General features: G+C 43.1%; 1 long non-coding RNA gene across 1 annotated transcript in view; it reads right to left on the reverse strand.

The window, feature by feature from the left end:
* Nucleotides 1-11,843: 11,843 nt before the first annotated feature.
* The window catches only part of LOC108788708, a 19,611-nt gene continuing 15,406 nt past the window's right edge, over nucleotides 11,844-16,048 (reverse strand). The window contains exon 3 of the long non-coding RNA XR_001941353.1: nucleotides 11,844-11,969. This is a non-coding gene — a long non-coding RNA (uncharacterized LOC108788708). The remainder of the gene's footprint in view (nucleotides 11,970-16,048) is intronic.

The following is a 16,048-nucleotide window of genomic DNA, read 5'->3' on the forward strand; positions in this document are numbered from 1 at the left end:
CTTGCTGGAGATAAATTTGCATTGGATTGATTATTCCTCAATCAATCTCCAGGAGACCAGACATCAGTCTCAGGCAAACTGTAAGAATGTAAAGTGCTGCCTTTTCTAAGATGGCTGCCTCCACATAAAAACACAGGCATGGTACATCAAACCAAAAAAAGATAATACTCAACTGCAGGGAGACCACAAGTAATACTGGTGACTAGTCCTTTTTCCTCCATTCTTTCACTTTTTTTCTAATACAGGTTTCACAGTATAGACTTTGGTTCTTTCCTACCTCTTTCATCTTGCATTTCTGCTCCTGTCATTCAACTGTCTAATGTCAGACATGATGGGGTCCAGGCCTGGTACTGGAGTACTGCCTGTACCCACTATCAGTAGCCCTTCCTGGCCAACAATGGGGCACAGCCCTGAATTTTCTTTTGGTTCTGCCTAATATCCACATGTTCTCTGTTTTCTAGGTTGTCCCTCTTTTTCAAATTGGTGGTGTTGGGAGATATAGAAGGGGGTCTGTGATATCTGACAGCTGAACTAAAGAGGAAGGGTTTACAGTGTCTGGAAAATTATTATTTTTGATTTGGACTTAAATCTAGGCCTGGGATCCAAGGGTCCTTCTAAAGGGGTAGATGAAAACTAACACAGGTACTTGCTGGTATCTTAAGGTGGAAGCATCTCAGCACTGTTATTTCCTTATAGACTTTTTAGGTCAGGTTCTCTTTAAGAAAGTTCTGTAGTTATAATTTTATTATAACGGTAATGTTATAAGCAAGGTAGACTCAATAGAAAAGTCCCCAAAAATGCAGCTTAACTTTAGCTTCTTTATCGCTCAAAACTATGAGCAAGTGACAGGTCTGACAGCTACTTTGTTTTACTCTTTTTTTGTGCGAAAAATATTAATAAAGGACTTTTATATAATATTAAGATGGTGACAGACACACAAATGTGCCCTGAGGGGTCCAAGACAATAGTAGTGCTTCTTGCTTTTTAGCAGTGTCTACATGATTAGCAGAGCTAACAAAGGTTCATCTATTAAATATTTAATTTTGGTTTGCATTTTAATACTGTAGTTTTAATCAAACCACCTGCTGGCCTTTATTGTTACTGTAGCATGAGACCATTCAAGTGTGTTCCTGACGTCACCCAGTATCCAACTAAATCTGAGCTCAATGAACTGGAACAATGCATGGGTAAAGATTCCTGTAACATTGCCTGCTCATGCCCATAGATTCCTGACGACACCTGTTAACAGCTTGGTCTGACTCTTGGTTTCTGCTTTCTAACTAGTCGACAACTCTACTCATTCTTGCTAGCTTTTTTATCTCCTTCTTAGTCTGCTTGTCTCCTGGCTTTCTCTTTCAAATGCTGCTTAATGCAAGAAAGATATCTCCCCAGATCCAGTCTGTGTGGAGAGTATGGTTGCTTGCTGACAATAAAATCTGTAGCCTGTTTAACTCACCAGGAAAACACAGAGGTAAAGAAAAGAGCATGTATTCTTGTTTTCTTTTCTTTTGAACACAATTTAAAAAGACTATTTGCCTCTGATCCTTCTAATATTGAGGCTGGATGAAAATAGACGATGCTGGCAAGCATGGAGGAGCTGGGAAAGGCAAAATAGGATTCTGAAACAAAGAAATAGAAACCTAAAACTAATGGCAGCACACCTGGTTACTGATCCCTGTCCATCTGTTGGCTGACTTGGACCTTGACTAAGACTTTTTGCTCTTTCTGGTCTCTGCTGGCTCATTAGCTATCACCATTATGCTGAATGCATGGGTGCTTGGATGGGAAGTGTGCAAGAGATCATCCTCTTCAGCTCAGCCTCCTCATACAGGTACATGACAGACACATGTAGTGTCTGTCATGTACCTGTATGAGGAACCTGAGATGAAGAGGGTGGCCTTTTGGACACATGCCATCCAAGCACCCCTGGAAACTGAGGCAGGGCCGGTAAGTAAAGGCACAAGTGCCTAGATGCAGGAATTGGTGACCGGAATTTGGGAGCGCTGGTATTAGATGTTCATCAATACAGCTAGTGATGAACCAAGGATACGCCAAGTTCAGATAAGAGCAAACTTAGGTCACAGGCCAGGATTGTCACCAGAGCAGCGAGGCATCAAATTGTAAACAGGATCAAGGTCAGGGACAAGCCAAGGTCAGCAACATGCAGGCAGCGAGGTACAATGTTGGTGAGCAGGTTCATGGTCAAGAGTCCAGGCTTAGGTTGGTAACAGAGGTGAACAGTAATCATAAGTAGACAAGGAAAATCCATATGCAGGCCAGTCAGAAGCTAGGTCTGCAATGAAGGTCAGGCACAAGTTAAAGCGGACCTTTACCCATATCTTTCAAATAACAACAAATTAACCTTTAGAAATGTTTAGTAATGACAATCTACAAACACATACTTCTAAATAATTGCAGGCCTTTTATTCTATGCATACCTTATTTCTCTTTTCTTTCCCAGTCTTCTGACAGGGTCTAGGTTTACTAAGGTCATATTACTAGGTCTCCTTTTCCTTCCTGGATTTCTGGCACATGTGACTAGGACATGTGACCATGCACATCATCTCAAGGGAGAAAAATACCTTTCCCTGGGATCTCCTGAGATTATAGATGAGATTTCCCAGCAATGCTCTGCTGATGACAAGGCAATCCCAGTGTGCATTGCGTTGGCAAACTGAAGTCATTTTGCCCTTTCAAAGCAGAAAGTGAATGCTCTGCAAGTGTAAGTATTTCAAAATCACGGCATTCTACACCTGACATGTCTATGTTATTATTAATCATCACACATAGAGGGATGCTTTGGTAGAATGGCATTTTTGAGTGTAAAGGTCCGCTTAAAGGAACAGAGATCACAGGAGTACAGACTGAAAGACCATTCAGCATTGAGGATATGCAGAACTCAGGTATAAATAGCCGGCTTAACACCAATGTCAGTGGTGGGCGTGCACAAATATTTGCGCATCTGCTAATGGAATGCTCACTAATGCGCAACTGTCTGCCCAGTGTATTTTTGTTATATCAATCCAACATAATGGTATGTTATCAAGAAAAGACTTTCATTATCACAAATTTAATAAAAAGTGTAAGGCCTTTAGTGTGTAGTTTGTATGTGTATGATATAGTAATGAGAATATTTTGTAGGTGCTTTGTTTGTGCAGTATTTTGCATTAGGACCTTGAGCTGCCCCTCTAGCAATACTGTATAGTGATTGCAATAGCTTCGTAGCTTTAGAATTGGTAATCTTCCTGCAGACACACACAAATAGGCAGCAAAGTAACCATAATCCTCCGTAAATGTCAATTTATACAGAACCAGAGAAAAATATTATTTCCTTCTGCAGCATGTAAAGTAACATAATATTATCTCATTTAAATACAACACTAGCCAGGTACAAAGTACGTCCTGCTATAAAAATAGTGATATTATACTGGCTGAGAATAGTCATTACGCAAACTTCCATTAAGCAAATGGAAAACGGCATGTATTGCTTGTGCAGAAAGGACATTTATCTAATCCTCTAACATGGCTGCTGCGTGCCGTCACTTTATATGGATAATTTCGGAGCACTCTCCCTCCTTTCTTGTCTGAGAGTATTATTTCCTAATCACGCCATTATTTTCCCCTCCGTCTCAGTGTTTTTATGCAGCTTGCTGATCCCTAGTACACTGTATGTGGTACGGAATCCTTACAGCAATCTTCAATAATTAAAGTGTATGAAATAAGAGCTGCCTGTATTGCAACTTGTATGGCAGTTAATCAGAATCTAGCTTGAGTTGTTGGAGTCAAAGTTTAAACCTGTTAGGCGGAACTCTGGACACTTCCTGACCCACCCAACTAATAACTCAGTTGGTTAAAAAAGAAACAAAATCTTACCTAAATATGTGGTCACGTGACATGCAGCGTTCCTGAGTCTTCTATCTTCTTCACTGCAGAGGAGCAAAGTTTTGCCATAGATGGCCCTTAAAAAAGCTGACAGAAAGGAAAATACAGAGGCAACCATGAATGAAGAGCATATTGTAGGTCAAAGTATATGCTTGCCTGAAAAGTGTTTTTAAGGGTGTGCTTGAAGATTTAAAAGGTTTGGTAAATGCCAACTGGCACATGGAAGGTGGAATGTGATGTGGGTATTAAAAGAGCTTGACTCTGCCACTAAATAATGTATTCAATAATCCTCACAGATATTTGGAAATATTTAAGTTTTCTTAACAACCAGTAAATCAGCTTTAAAACAAGCCCTGACCTACTGTATGTAGCTGCAGGCAGCCCTGTGGAGAAATAATTTCTCAAAGTTCACAACAGAAGCACTAAAATCAAAGCTTTACACCCTTTATTCTCACCAGAAGCAGAGACTTGGCAGCCTGCCATTATTTTATTGTAAACAGGCGTATATAAGCAGCATGTGCTGTAAGCTGTTTAAAAACCGAGTGTAACCAAACTTCAGAGTCTCTGTTATGATCTTAAAAGAAAAAAATTTCAACGGTGCGTGCAGCTACAGAAGTAAGGGAGGGATTATTTGTATATGTTCGTATATAAATATTTTAACGCCCATAGTATGGCCACAGTTTCACTTAAACTAGGTAATGTATATAGGCTCCAGACCACAAATAACTTTGTAGTTTAAGAATTAAAATAATGATCCCAATTTTCTGTGGCAGCCAGTGGAGGGACAGAGAGGTTGCCTGAAAAGGTGAGTTTTAAGGGTGCAGCTGATAGTTTCAAGGGCTTGGGGAGTGCCCAATTGCATATGGAAGGGAGTTCTAGAAAAAGGAAGAAGCTCATGGAAAGTCTTGCAATTGTGAAGAAGTGATTGTCGCTCTCTTTAAATCCTAGGGGAAGGTTATAGAGTTAAAGAATGAGAAAAAAAAGTGCTTTAGCACAGTAAAAGAGGCTTACTTTATCTTAAAGTGACACTAAATTCAGGAGATAAATCTTAAAAATGCCTTCAAGTGGCTTAACTATTAACAGAAATTCAGCTTATTTGTGTATCATTCAGCTGTACATCTTCAAATCATCTCTGAATTGGTGCTGATACTGTCCTTCCTTCTGGAGGGTGGATGTTTTTGTTATAAAGTAGCCACTGCTCTAGCGATGTCCCAATGCCACTTTTTTAAGAACAAGTACAAGTACTTTCCTTCAGGTACTTGCCAATACCAATTACCGATACCTTTCCTTAAAGGGATATTAGACATTCTTAGACATTTTTTTTCTTACACATTTTTTCTAAAACAACAGTTTCTCACCAGTGCTATAAATACAGATGTCACCTGGGCTAAATACAGATGTCCCCAAAACTGAACACATGTCCCCAAAGCAGAATGCATGTCCCCAAAGCAGAACACAATTCTGCTTTGGGGACATGTGTTCTGGTTTGGTGACATGTATTCTGAGAACACATGTCCCCAAAGCAGAATACATGTCCCCAAAGCAGAATTAATCTCGCCAAGCTGCGTGTCGATCTCACGCGAGCGACATGTGAACATCTGCAGTGGCTCTACGGGCACTCCACCTCACCTGCGATGCTGGGACCTGGCCTTCTCCATGTCCGAGCTGGCGATGCTGGGCCCCAGCCTCTTCCACCGGCAGATCGTCTCTGTCAGCTATCCGGCCGACTGTCGGCAGACTATCTCCGCTGCTAGGCCCCAACCTCCTAACCGGGCCCCCCAATTGCCTCCCGGCCCAGTCCTCCCCTGTCAGTGGGCCCTCCCAGATTTTGGCCCTGGAGAGGTGATAAAAAAACGGACAGGCACTGCCATGGACAACTACTTGCAGGTCCCTGGCAGGCTGCTGAGGTCCCCACAAACGCAGGAACTTAGCAGCCTCTGCGGTTTAACAATTTTAAGGGCCGGTATCGGCCTTAAGAATCAGGGCATTTTCATGAGTACAAGTACCTGTGAAAATGCCTGGAATCGGCCCTGATACCAACACTAGTATCAGTATTGGGGCATCCCTACACTGCTCCAAGCTCACTCCCATGATGGATTACAATCGCATGTTTAGTTTACTCATTTATATTGAGATTGTAACATGTAAGTCTTTAAGATTGGCTGATGGTGCCAATCATCTGTTGCTTCCAGTCTATGGTTTGCAATGTGGGAACTGTATTAATCATGAGGATTCAAAAGCAGTCACTGTCTGAAACAATGAATTTGCCAGGTGTGAGCTGGTATGTTTAATATACACAAATGTGCTAGATAGATTTTTTTCAAACTGTATGCAAAAACATTGTAAGTTTTTTTATAAATTCTTTATTTCAAAGTTTTCAAAAGTTTTCCGTCTTTTCCAAACAAAAGAGAAGGACAGATATATGTAATACAGGTAATACAGGTAAAACCGGTGATAAACAGTGTGATACATAAACATTGCAGCAGCATATTCTGTGGTTAATATTTGAGCAAATGTAAAACTGATCCCCAGATCTCGTTCCCACTTGCGTATGTAAGCTGGGATGTCCTCTGCAATGGGGGCATTCAGTAGGGAATACATGTAGGATACCGCATGTCGTAGATTGTCTATATTATCACATTCCGCTTCAAAGGCAGTGAGCGGGCGGGAGAAGTTGGTGGCTTCGGGAAGCATGTGTAAAAAGTGGGAGAGCTGGATGTTTTTCCAGAAGCCTAGTATGGCTGTTTTGGGATCTGCCAGAAGGAGCGTTCTAGTTGGCCATGAATCATTACTTAGAAAGTGTTTAGCTCTGAAACATTTTGCCAATCTAAGTGATTTAAAAGCCCCGTCTTCCAGTCCTGGGGTGAAACCTGGGTTCCCCAGTATCGGGAAGAGAGGGGAGGGGTGTGGTGAAATATGCAGGGAATCAAAGACTTTCCTACAGATCTTCCAGGTGGCTCCTACTGTCGGGTGTGCTCTGATCTCCGCTGATACGAGTTCGTGACACCAAGGAAGACACTGTAGAGGAATAGCTGAGGCTGCCTGTTCTACTTGCAGCCAGGGCTTAGGATTAGCATCCTGGCACCAGTCTACCACTCTGGCCAGATGGCAGGCGGTATAGTAGAGCGAGGCGTCGGGTAGGCCAATACCACCGTTCGCCTTTGAGAGACGTAGGAGTGCGAATTTCAACCTCGGGGGTTTGTGGGCCCAGAGGAATTGTGAGAACAGTCTATTTATAGATTTGAGGTACCCGAGGGGGATCTGGATCGGTAGAGCCTGGAAGAGGTATAAAATCCGGGGCATGATGTTCATCTTAATAATATTACACCTACCGAACCAGGAGAAATGGCCGGAGGTCCAATGGAGCAGGTCCTGTCTCAGCTTGAGGAGTAACGGTGGGAAGTTTAAGTTAAACGTCTCGGACAGGTTCTTTGGGATTTTGGTGCCTAGGTACGAGATCGCCGAGGTGGTCCACCGGAAGGCAAAGGATTCGCGGAGACCATCGACCAGAGCTGGTGCATTCGCAGGCATTTACGAACCCGTTTAAGTGCGGGGTAGGACATGCTGGAGGCGGACTTAGAGGAGTCTATCAATGGTTCTAGTACAAAGTTAAAGTCCCCTCCTACTACCCACACCCCGTCTGCAAAGAGTGAGAGACGTTCCAGTACCTGTTCCAAGTAGGAGATCTGGCGGTTATTGGGGAGATATAGATTGGCAAAGGTACAAGGTTGACCGCCCAGGGTCCCCTTGACAAAAAGGGCCCGCCCCTCCGGGCACGCCCATGTGTCCACAAGCTTCCAGTCGGAGTTACGATGGAGCAGAATGCTCACACCCTTAGTCTTAGAATCTGGCGTGGAGCAGTGGTATGCATGAGGGTAATAAAAGTTGTGAAATTTGGGGACCTGGTCTGATCGAAAGTGAGTTTCCTGGACAAAGCAGATTACACTCTTAAGTCTCCTAAACTCCTGCAGGATCATGGATCTCTTTTCGGGAGTGTTCAAACCCCTGACATTAAGGGATGTCACTGAGGCGGCTGTCACCTGAGGCATCGTGGCGGGGTCAAGCTGCCTTTTGAGCCCCCGGATCCCTGCTGGAAAAGTCTTGAGATGGGGGTGGGAAGAGAATGGGGGAGAGAACATTGTAAGTTTTAATGTGGCATCACACATATTTATTACTCTAATAAACGTAAAAGGTCTAAATAATTGAGAAACCCATGTAGTTCAATTCACCTAAGGGTGATATGACTTTGCATCACTTGTCTTGGCCTGTTTTCACATGATAACTTTTTTTAACTGAACCAGATTCATTACACGTTTAGTAATCTGATAATGTTATAAGAAAATGTTTGGGTAAGCATGATACAACATAGATGTGCAAAGAATCAGCTTGCCTAAGTGCACTGTGCTTGTTTACTAATTTTTAAGGCGTGTTAGTGGCTCCTGCAGATTTCCAAAACATTGATGTTGTCTGTTTTGCTATAAAGCTGTTTACAATTTCCGGCTCAATTTTAACAATTAGAAATAATACAGCCAGATCTGTTTAGCACATTGGGTTTTGTATTCCCCCAATTAAAAAATATTTTCTGACTTTTTGTTGATAAATATATTCAAGAAATGATATGACTGACATGACTGAACCTGGAATAATACATTATCTTCAATGGGTGCAGCTGGAGAAGGAATTTTATAAAGGCAGTGGGATTTTTTTTCTGCTTTGACATCGCATCTTTTTACGTCAATCTCTTCTATAGTTCTGGAAAAAGTGGGTGAAATAGAGCAGTCTTGCAAAATGAAACGCAATTACTTAAACAACTTTTATAAATTGCAAAACTCTGTTCAATAATCCTGTGTGTGTAGCCCCTCGGTATCCAGCCAGATTCAGACTCCCATCCTCCATCTGCCATTTCCCTGTAGAACAATTTGTCAGAATAAAAATAATTCTCTTTTTCCTCACAGTGGAAAGGTTGCTATTGTTTCCTGGGTGATGCTACTTCACTAAATTATTTTGTTCCCTAAAACATTTTACAGATTGCTGGTAGATTTCCTTTTAAAAGGCTCGTTATGGGTTTTCTATAAAAGAATTTCCTGATTACTGCGAGAAACACGTGTATCTCTGAATCAGGTCTATAGGTTTCCTTAGGGAATAACAATATCAAATATTAAAATGAGTAAAAACTTCAGGGGCACGGTAGGGGTTAGAACCTATGACATTCTCATTCTCCTTTCTCTATTTTCTCCTCTTCTTCTTTCTATCTCTCACATTTCTCTCTCTCTCTCTCTCTCTCTCTCTCTCTCTCTCTTCCTCATCTATTTTCTCCTCTTCTTTCTTTTTCTCTCACCTTTCTATCTCTCTTCCTTGACTACTTCTTTCTGTCTCTCTAACTTTTCTCTCTCTTCTTTATCTATTTTCTCCTCTTCTTTCTATCTCTCACTTTTCTCTCTCTCTTCCTTATCTATGTTCACCTCTTTTTCTTTCTGTCTCTCTCACTTTTCTCTCTGTTTCTTATCTATTTTCTCCTCCTCTTATTTCTGTCTCTCTCACTTTTCTCTCTCTCTTCCTTATCTATTTTCTCCTCCTCTTCCTTCTGTCTCTCTAACTTTTCTCTCTCTCATCCTTATTTTCTCTTCTTCTTCTTTCTATCTCTCTCACTTTTCTCTTTCTCTCTCTCTCTCTCTCTTTCTTCTCTATTTTCTACTCTCTTATATCCTCTGGCCTTCTCTCTCTCCCTTCTCCATCTATCTCTCCTCTTCTTGACTCTCTCTCCCCCGCTTTCAGGTTTTGATAGAACACATCTTACAGTATCTCTAAGTGTTTTGCGTTCCCTGTCAAAACGTCAATTTGTATCCCTAGTTTTTGGTGTCCTGGGGTTTGTCTTTGTCAAATATGACATTCTTTTATAGCATGAAATATTTGTTAAAGTCTTTTATTGCTTGATTCATTGGAGGGTTTGATTCATAGACTTCGTTCTGGAAGTTTTTCGAACAGGTGTCTGCTTTCTGTGCTGTTTAATGGTTGCCAGTATTTCACAGCTGATTGTTTACACAGGCATAGATTCCCATAATTAATGTGACAAAAAAGGAAAGTACTTTATGTTCAACCTTTTATGATTTGCATTGGTGTGTATCCAGAGAAAAGCACAGTGGAACCCTAAAGTTTTGTCAGGCCCACAAGCCTTATTCATATCAAAGACCAAACTGCGACCGGGAAGGCATTGCTAGTGCTTGTTATTATCTGTATTATGATCATCAAAAGTTTCACTTTGCTTATGCATGGAATACTGCACATAGCATCTTTACAGCTGCAGACTATTCTGCTTAAATTTGCCTTCCCTGGTTCCTCCTTTCACCACTTATTAACATGCACATTACATTTTTAAATAAAACCCTTACACTTTCATTACATACCTTATTTTAGACTTAATAACATCATCATTGGTTTTCTGTGCTTCTCTATGTAACACAGGCAGATCATAGCTTGTGGAAAGGGCTGGCAGCATAGCCTCCAGAAAACCTCACAACACCTGCCTCAGTACTCCTCTCAGGAGCCCTCATCTCTGATGCAAGCAGTGGGCTGGCTCTTAGATGGAGCTATGCAAATATAAAAATGCCTTGATTGTTGGATGTCAATCTAGAGGAGTGGGCTTTCCTTAGCAGTATTTATTTGCATGCTGTTCACTCAGCTCACATGTGTTGCTGAGCCTCCATGACTGAAAGAATAGAATTTCAATGCATGAAAAGAGCGAAGACATTTCTAAGCCAACTAGATGTAATCCCTCCAATGTGTTCTCGATGTAGACCAAATAATTGTACCTGTTGGATATGACTTAGATAGCTTCAGATGTATGCATAAGTATAAAATACCCAGGCCACTTCGTCAGGCTCTCTTCATATATAGTAGAACGCAAAACAATCTACAAAATTTAGCGTTCAGTAGAGTGGAGGAGAGTCAGTAAGTCTGTCAGGTTTTCATTGCTCTTGGTGTATCCACTAGGGAGATTTTCTTTAATTTCCTGTCTCATGAGACATGAGAGAACGTAGGTCTCTGCAAACTGGCAGGAAATTCTACTTTTGACAGTTGTCACTAGAAACAATATCCCCATTGAAAGATTTCCCCTTTACTTCCTCTTTCCAAGTTCAAAACAACTCTTTTTTTGAATTTCCTATCGCTCTCTGTCATTGTGCCAATAGAGACTCTCCCCAGCAGGAATACAGACAGTAATAAACACCTAAAAAAGGTTCTAAGCATTACACACTAAACTTGTAGACCAGGGGTAGACAAACTTGGCACTTCAGCTATGGTAAAACTGCAAACCCTATCACAAATTGAATTTTCATGACAGCTGGAGTGCTGACAGTAGATTATAGACACCCCAGACTTCCAACTGCACTGGTTAATGGATAGTGTATCTAGGGGCACTTTGTGTTATAGAAGAACTTATTAAAGTGACATTAAACTCAGGAGTTAAAGCTTAAAAATGCATTTAAGTACCTTACTAACAAAAATGTATATTATTTGTGTATCACTCGGCTGTAGATCTTCAAATCATCTCTGAATTTGTGCTGACACTGTCCTTCTTTCTGGATGGTGGCTACATGTGTTCCCCATGGTCCCTGTGTGTGTTCTACCTTTTTGACTGCGAGCCCTGCAGCCAAATTTTCAGTTATGGACAAGTACAAATGATATTGATACCTACCTGCTATCCTTTGAGAAGATAAGCAGGCAATATCACTTACCTCAGAACCGATGGCCCATATGTTTGACTCCAGGGCTAAGAGGCAAAGCTCTGTATGCCTATGTGGAAATGCCACCCGAGCAAGACAATGATTATGAAGCCTCAAAGGAAGCAATCATGAGGAAGCACCAGCTAATACCAGAGGTGTATCATAGGCGGTTCAGGTCCATGCAAAAGAGGTCTGCAGACTCCTTTCTGGATGTGGTCAGTCGCTTACATACCACATTCAAGCAGTGGACCAAGGGGCTGAAAAAAGAGTCTTACAAAGCTCTGGAGGACCTGATGATCCAGGATCAGCTCCTGCACATCTGCCCTGCAGAAATCAGGCAGTTTGTGCTGGAGCGCAAGCCAGAGTCTGCCACAGCGGCAACTGAATTGGTAGATACCTATACCAACACTCGGGTATCTGACCATCGCTGAGCTCCCCCTAGTGGCTGGAAAGGAGGGAAATCGCCAATAGCGATGCCTGCTACATTGGTGAGTCAGCCTTTACAGAAACCAGCAGCTGGAGTGCCTGGTGCCAAGCCAGCATCAGCGGACCTTCGCAGGTATTACAACTGCGGCAAACCCGGACATCTCAGGAGCCAGTGTCCTGAGCAGAAGAAGATGACATCACCTGGCCAGCCGGTCAGTACCCCTTCTTCTGTGCTGTTCATCAACGGGAAGTCGGGAGGTAACCAGAGCAACTTGCAGCCGGTTGTCATCGGTAACCGGACTGGTTTTCGAGACACTGGATCAGAGGTAACTCTCGTCCGTCCAGAGCTCATAGAAGACAAAGACATCATCCCGGAAAAGTTCCTTACCTTCACCGGAGTTGGGGGCACTCGTTCCTAGGTGCCTCAGGTTCATGTTTTCATTGATTGGGGGGCAGGAAGCGGGATTAGAGAAGTGGGAGTCTTCCCACACCAGTTTTGTTGGGCACAGACTTTGGAACCCTGATCTCTTATGCGCCTGCAGAAGACTGCACCGGACTCTCTGAATGCACCAAGGTACTGTGTACAGATGCAGCATTAACATCTGGGCAACTTGAGGGTGAGCAGAGGGGGCAGGTAGGTGGGGTTGAATTGAAAAACCTTCTGCACCTAGGGACTGCGAGGAGACGATTGTGCAAAAACAGGTAGTAAATGCATGTGTAACAGATACTGTAACTGTTAATTCCAGAAAAGTAAATTATACTACGGTGAATGTTGATTCTGTAAATGTTAAAGTGACATTAAACCCTCAGATTTTTTAACATAAACCAATACTGTAATGTGTGCCTTACTGTAATCCATGGTAGTTTCCCTTCTCTTTGCTGCTCTTCCTTTTAAATCTGTATCTCTTCTCATGCCGGGGGAGAACTTCCCTTTGCAACTGAGTGCCTCTTCCTGTAGTGCTGGCTCAGGTTGTGAACCTACACACTGACACCATGGGGGTGATTTACTAACCTAAACACACACACACACCAGGTGTGTGTGATTTTCACACAGCAAAACGTATTTATCAACCAAAAAGTCTCTAAAAGCATATTTCCACTAATGCCATATATGGAAAAATCATGCACATGATGCATATATAATGCTGCTTCACAGTTTAGACAAAAATGGTTAGCTCATGCATTTACATTCCTTGCATTCATCAACGCAAGCAACACAACATAGAGCTAATTTACCCAACATCACCTTGGAATTCCTTTAGGGCTTTGCACAACACACCTGCTGGGTGTGTACACATTACAAAGGTGTTTAGATTCCACCCATAGATCATGCTGGGAGGGAACACACTGCAGAGGTGTATACACGTTGTGGTGTGTTTATAAGGTTAGTAAATCAACCCCCATGTATCCATTCCAGAGACAAGGCAGTCTGCTGCAAAACAGAAGTTCTGCCCAGCTCTCTGACTCTTCTTCGGGTCTCTTCAAATTCCAAAAAACAGAGATCTGCTAATTTGCGCCTGTATAGTTCTTACGTGAAGCACTAAAACTGATTGTTATCTAGAGTTTCCTCTGGACCTGGCATTAATCAGTTTAGGTAATATCTGATTGAGCGGTATCGTAAATTCCTAATAGTATGGTAATGGTTTCGCCCAGCTCAGCGAATTCCCTAATAAATTAGCAATTGACAGATTTTAGATAAACACACAGGCCTGGTAAATTTAACGATCCAGGTGACCCAGCATTAACCCTAAGGTCATACAACTGAGTTACAATATAAACTCAATTTCATAACTTGAAGAATTGGAGAGTGATATTGTAACATTAGTGGTACAAATAGCTTGGTCTCGTCAAGGCGAGAACAGGCATACCAAAAAATAGATAATTATAATCTCCCAGGGCCCGACAGGTGACATTTACCTTCCTGGTCCCCCCATCATTCTTATTTCTGGCAAGTCTGGTTTCAATCTAAAGCTAACTTCATGACGCATCATAATGTAGGGGTTGTCAGACAGTATTGGATATGAATAGTCAGTTATCCTCTTAGTTATGAAATTAACCGTTTGGGAGGAGCAAAGGAGGACATTGTAAAGGCTCATACCTCCTGCTTTCCCTCCCCAGCCCTGCCTAGGGATCGGCTCTGTGACACCCCCTAGAGGGCTGACAAAAAGATGCTGCGAGGCAGCTAGAGGAGGTTCTTGTTTGTAACGTACTTCCGTTAAAGTACGTGATGGCAGTGAACATTTGGTGTTGAAAGGGTTAACTGCGGAGTTAACCAACTCTAGTGACGATCACTTTCAGTCTGCTAGCCTGAGATTGTTGTCCCGCGACCTGGAAAATCTCTGTGCATGGTGAGGCAGAGAGTGGTATTGCCACGCCCTTGTGACAGCCCACTTGGTTCCGAACTGCATATAGTCAGGCGTGGTTGACATACAGCGGGTTCAGGCCGGGTGTACGCCCCCCTAAAATTCTCAACCAGTCACTTAATCCGACTACAGGCCTGGCAGGGCAGGAAAGGGGGGGGGGGGGGGGCCCCCCCCCCCCCCCCCCACCATGCACCATACCAGGCCTCATGCCCTCGGCATTGGGAGGGTGCTTTTCAAGGACTCTTTTCGCCACAATTTGACAGATGCCGGATGAATGTGAACAGACGGAGCTAGCGGTGATATCACCGGGCGGAGTCGGTCATGATGTCATGGCTGTCCCCGCCCATTTGATGTCATGCCATGACAGGTCTCCTCCTTTGTAGTCCAATAGTAACTTAATTCATTAATGAATACAGAGCGGGATCCAAGCTGTCAAACTGATGGCTCAAGCCTTCAGAATACACAGGGAAACACACTCTCCCTGTGTAATCATGAGAGCTCTGTGACAGCTGGGCCCTGTGCTCTGTTTATCAGGAGCACACAGATATCCTGGCACAGAGCAGATGGCTGTAACACTGACAGTGGCATGCCACTGGTTAAACAGGTGACCTCCCGGTGTAATCTGCAGAACAGAACTATCAGTGTGACAGTTAGGTCCAGCACAGTGCTGGACAGGACTGGGCTATGCAGAGGCTGGAAAGGCTCCCATCCCAGCTGGGCCTCCCCCAGCACAGCACCCAAGGCAGTTGCCTCTACTGCCTCAGTCCTGATAGCACCTTTCAGAGCACTGGGGCTCTGTAGGCTGGCTTCTGTCAAGTACACGTCTCTGGGGAATCACGTGGTAAGCTTAAACTGCACCACACGTCACCAGCTCTGTGGGCAGTACACAACACACTAAGTGACAGCATGTCAGCTTCTACAGCACTGTCTTAGTGTAACAGTTCTTCCCTAAATAGGCAAAATATTTAGGTTTACCTACCCGCCATATCAAAATAGGCCAAAAGATGGAGCTGAAGAGAATCATCTCTATTTACCATAGCATAGACTGTTTTACTTTCATTAAAAAAAAACAAAAAACTCCCAGCATTTCTCTACCCAAAGAGAAGGAAACAAGAGCCTTTTGGGAATTCAGCTTCATTTTAGAACAGAGAAGAGAATCCACTGCCATCCGCAGCACAAGTCGGGAGGAAAGAGCCCACATCTCTCCTAGGCAGCATTGCTGGCATGGATGGACTTGTTTTGCTCTGCATTTGTAAGCTGACATTGTAATAACATGTTTCATATATTGATTGTATGTTCCCATGTTCTTCTTTACCAGTTTCACCCCACCCTGTTTTGTTAATAAAGCATCAAGATTTCAGTCTGGCTTATTGTAGAATCAAAGGATTTAGCTGCATGTCAATCTATACACAGGCCACAGTGTAACATGTAGCGGGGACAGAGCAGTAACAGTGCTGAGTCCCACAGACTACTAATGCTTAAAGGAGAACTATAGGGTTAAGGCTTTCCCCCGTAGTTCTCCTTAGGGTAATGGGAGGACACAAACTAGCGTCCTCCCATCACCCTAGGCTCAGTGATGGGAGGACTGTAGCTCGTGGTATACTGAGACGCCGCAGCTGAGGCGGATCCCGACAATTGTGGCGGGGTGCGGCCCCG

The sequence above is a fragment of the Nanorana parkeri genome, unplaced genomic scaffold, assembly GCF_000935625.1.
Source record: "Nanorana parkeri isolate BGI_ZX_2015 unplaced genomic scaffold, ASM93562v1 scaffold345, whole genome shotgun sequence".
Classification (NCBI taxonomy): domain Eukaryota; kingdom Metazoa; phylum Chordata; class Amphibia; order Anura; family Dicroglossidae; genus Nanorana; species Nanorana parkeri.